We start from the raw sequence: 5,138 nt of genomic DNA, 5'->3' as shown, positions 1-5,138 counted from the left end.
CCCTGCTACCCGCAGCAAAAACCTGCCCTAGGTACGGAGCATGCGCCAAAGCCTTCCCCAGCCCCGGAGGAGTTTCCAGGGGAGGAGTCCGCCGCTCCGCGGGGCTCGGATGAGGCAGCTGGGGGTGGGAATCCCTTCGGCCTGGAGCGAGGAGAGATTTGGCAGAAAGGCAAAGGTGGGGCGAGAAGAGGCCCCGAGGTAAGCGTCGCTGGCGCGGATCTGAGACCTTAAAATGGGCAGCTTCTCCGTCTGGTAGTGGCCGGCCTTATTTGCAGGAATAACACCTGCACACTCCCGGGAAGACTCACCTAGACCAGACTTCACACGGGTTGGCAGCTCCCTTCTCGGCAGGGGAACGTGGCTCCAGACTGCTGTGAATTTCTACCCAAGACATTCTAACTGGTGCTCGAGTTTTATGCTTATGCTCCCTAAACAACAAACTTGGTGCGTCCAACTATACAACTGTATTCAACCAGCATCAATTAACCATTAAGCACCTACTGTGTATCAGGCTCTATATTCAACACACACTTTCTTTCAGCACTAGACAGTCCAGCCCTCAACCATGCAGTACTTAGAACATAAAAAGTTTAGGGATCACCTCCTAAAAAAAATCATTCTACTAATAGACGTTGAACTCCTAAATGTTCAAGATTTATTCCTTCCCAACAATGGTGGGAGATAAGACTTATGCTTGCCTATATTTCATAAGTCCTCATTTGTATACAGATGTTTTTGGAAACTTTATTTTTCAAACATCTAGATACTGCATTTAGTGTTACCCCAGAACTAAATCTTTGCTCGGTAACAACTTCTGTTTTTCAGATAGGGAAAAGATATACCATCAAATTGTTGTAATTGCCCTACCACATTTCCTAGACCTGCTCAACCTATTTTCCGAGTGGACAGTAGCAATGTGTTAAAGGTGAGGAGGATGCAGTGTGATTCCCTGGCCCAGGCCAATGTGTCCCTCCCAGCTACTCTACCAGCTGCAGTCTGCTCCACCTGGTATTCCACAGATGTGCTATAATATTTCATAGCAGCCCACCTTCCCCTCTGGCCTCTTTGTGAAACCATGCACTTGTTTCTTCCCGAGACACTCTGCCGATGTCATCTATTTATCAGGGTGTCCCCTCTGCAGCCATCAGTGAATATCCAGAGCTCTTTCAAGGAAGCTAAAGCTTGCCCATAGGATACTATTTTCATTGTTTAGACAGGTGGAATTCTTCTCAACAAAACTTCCCTACTCTGCTTTCTTTCCTGTTTTCAACTCTATAAACAACTCCAATCCGTGCCTTTCCTAATATGTGGGAGCTTATATTAGCAGAAAAGGTGTTGGGTGAGATGAATCAGCTTCTTTAAAGCTTTTTTGATTATATTTTCTTTTTCTCTCACCTAAGTTTGAAATCCTATTAATGGCATCACACCTCACTCCACAGCAAGAAATTGTGATAAAACAAACAGCAATAAAACCCAACAATTATTTTCTGAATGTGTCTGGTTAATATACACATACCTCTGCTCTAGCTAAGTAAAACATCATTATACCTTTTTATATCACCTTATCGAAGAAGCTTCTCATTTCCTATAAAACTGCTTGACATCACATGGATAAATATCACCTTATTAGCTACCAAAATGGATAACCATAATACTAGTGGTAATTTGTATAGTGGAAAGCACTCCCCTAGCCATTATTTCATTTGCTTCTCAGAACAACACTATAAGGAAATAAGAGAAGTATAATATCCCATTTCAGAGATGAGGAAACTGAAGCAAGGAAAGCTAGGTGAAAGCAAAGCCAAATTAGAAACCACTAACATCCCTAAAATACATTCACTGAAGAAGTTCAACAAACATCAACAACAGAGCCCATAATTTCCTCTGTCCCCTCTTGAGACCATTTGAGTCAAGAGGCAGGAAGAGACAACAGAATTGCAATAGAATTATTAAATTATGTTCCCTCTCCTCCTGACTTTATAGGCAAAGCTGAGCAATTCTACATCCTGCAGTATTTTGTCACTTAGTCTATTAGTTTCAAGAAAGAGGGAAAAATAACAATAACAATCATAAAATGATTGTATAATTGTTAAAATAAATCACTTAGGAGAATTGTAAAAATAAAATGTACAACAAACATACAGCAGCTATATTGCTAAGAAAAATGTGTATTTCCATAAATAAGTGTACCTTTAACACTTTCCAAAGAACATTATTCCCGAAAATCTCGTTTTGTTTTCAGTAAAATAGCTATTGAAGTGACACCATTTCCTTGAGGTAACCACAAGGAAAACAATGCATAGAATGAAGGCAATTACACAGACAATTCAGGCATGTACTCAAAAATTCATTTTTTAATAATAGATAACTTTGGTCGTGTAAATACAGTCTGTCCCAGGTGTGGTCTCCCTATTACAGTTGTGGAACTTGGTGTGAACCTAATCAAAGCTCGTAAATCACACAATAAACAGGCTTCCTTATCTATAAGGGCAGACCTCACATTCAGGCAAAAATGAATAGAAACTTTCTAAAATTGAATGCTCTCTAGGTAAAAACGCAAAACATACTTGCATTCAGCCTACAATAGTTACTCCACGATGACACCAGCTGGCAATTGTTTCTCCCTAACAGATTGCAGCTACTATGATTCCTACACAAATTATTAAAATAATAAAAATAATGTTTTCAAAGAGCTTTCTTCCACTTCCTTTGCCAGTCTAGCAATGAGCTTAACACTATCTGTGAAACAATTTGTTCACCTAATTTTATGCCTTAATAAGCTTTACTACAATTATTTTCTTGCCTGGTTCTTTCTCTGCCTTGACTTTAGTATCCTTCCTGCCTGTTCTTCTGCAATATTCTCAAACCTGTTACCAACATCGCACTCCCCTAGGATTCAAACTTTTGATTAGAACAGTCTCCATTTAATCAAGTTCAATTGGGAAATAAAATTGCATCTCAACTTCTCCATTTTCCCTTTGGTGCCAGAAACTGCCTTGAGAATGTTGAAGAAACCCTGGAGAGATTAACAATCCAAATGATCACAGAGAATAGTTTTGGATCCCCTATGTTTGTACAGAGGAAGAGAGATATGAATGCCCTTCAGTAGAGATGAAAATAAAACAGCTAATGTAAGTCATTGGCAGCATGACTCTCTCCTACAAGAATAGAAAGTGCTCTTATATACTGAAATGACTTCTGTTTTTCAGTTTTGTAAACAATCTTTTTCCCACAAAAGCCCCTGGGGTAAGCAGTTTTGCAAATAACCAGCAAAGTGACAGCTTTCTTTTTCCTCAGGAAGTTAAGCAAACAGAGCCCACATACTTAGAACCAATGGCAGAAAGAATTGGGATATATACTGGTTGTGATATATTCCGGTTCACTACATTATTGTAACTTTGGGGCAACCACGACCCTACATACCACTTTCCATAAAGTTCTATTTATCTGAACAGTTCATTCTTTGCCTTATTGTTTAACATCCACCATAGATAGTTGCCTATAAGGAAGAATGGAAACCATCTGTATGTATAATGTATTCATTAACTCAGTATAGTGTAAGTAGATGCACTAATCTTTTCCCAATAGATACTCTTTTATTTCTTTGATAAGGACTTGTTGAGCATTTACTATGCACTGTATACTCTTCTGAATGCTTTATATATGCTATTAAACAAGAGTAAGGTTCCTGTCCTCATGTAGCTTATAGTCTAACAGTGGAAAAATACATTATAAAGAAGTAAGCAGGATTCATTCATTCGATTCGAAGACATATATTGAGCCCTTGCTGTATGCCATGTAGTTTTACGTATTTGGGATACACTGATGAACAATAAAGACAATAATTTTTACCCTCAAAAATTTGAATTCCGGCAGGGTAAAACAGTAGAGAAGAAGTCAGAGAGACAATGGGAGGAAGGTTATGTCAGGCCTTGTGGGCCATTGTGAGAATTTGACTTTGAGAAATGAGGAGCCACTGGAAGATTTGAACAGTTTTAAAGGGATCCTTCTGAGTGTTTTATTGAGAGTCAACTGTAAAAGGGAAAACACAGAAGCAGGAAAACTGGTTAAATGGCTATTCCAGTAATCAGGTGAGATTGATGGTGGCCCAGACCAAGACAGGGTAGTTGCAGAGGTAGTCGGAAGAGATCAGATTGCCTGCATTTTCAAGACAGAGCCCTCAGAGTTTCCAGACAGATTGAATGTGGGGTAAAAGAAGAGAGGAGTCAAGGATGATGCCAAAGTTTGGGGCCTAAGCAACTGGAAGGATGGAGTTGTCATCAAAAGGGATGTCAACTGAGATAATTACAAGTGCTACGAGGAGACATAGCAGGGTAATATGACAAAGAATTCACGGCAGGGTGGAGGGAATGGGGCAGGCCTTTCCATTGGAGAGTCAGAAAAGACTGTTGTTACATAGAGGCAAAGGGGCTAAGTCCTGAAAGATTAGAATGGTCCAGCCATGCCAGACATCCTGGAGAAGAGCTTTCTAAGCAGAACAATAAGTACGAAGGTCTGGAACAGAAAAGAGTTTAGGGGGCTTCAGACAGACAAATGATAGAGAAACGACAGAGAGGGAGGTTTGGAGTCAGAGCCATGATAGTGGGTGCAAAGTAGTCATTGAGGACATGACAGGACTGATTAATACTAAAAGCTCACTGGGTTCCGTGAAGAATGGATTAGGAAAGACAAAAGAGAAAGCAGGGAAATCAGTTAGGAAGTGACTGTTGTTCTCCAGGCAAGAGATGATGGGGACTTGGGCTAGGCTGGCAATGGTGGGGAAAATAATTTACAGACGTGAGTCTACAGGCCTGGTATGGAAAGATTTCACTTCTTTCATTTTCAAATAACAAAATGAGACTTTGCCTTTAAGATTCTATTGCCTGAGACAGAGAGAAATGAAAAGCATTCAACTTACATTAATTCAGCCACTTCTGAGTTAACCTCTGTATCTTTGGAATAAATAGTCAAATTTGTGTTTCTCCCCTCCCCTTCCTCTTTGTCTTCTCCTACAGTGAGCTAAGCACTTTCATACTGGCTAAGGGAATTGTGGTCTGCAGGGGAGTTTCCTTTTCCCGCTGGTCCCTCTCACCGCCCCCCTCCATGTGCAGTTATTCCTACCTGGTCGCAGGTGCAAG

The sequence above is a fragment of the Mandrillus leucophaeus genome, unplaced genomic scaffold, assembly GCF_000951045.1.
Source record: "Mandrillus leucophaeus isolate KB7577 unplaced genomic scaffold, Mleu.le_1.0 Scaffold960, whole genome shotgun sequence".
Classification (NCBI taxonomy): domain Eukaryota; kingdom Metazoa; phylum Chordata; class Mammalia; order Primates; family Cercopithecidae; genus Mandrillus; species Mandrillus leucophaeus.
The sequence above is the reverse complement of the archived record's forward strand: the minus strand, read 5'-3'. Positions refer to the sequence as shown.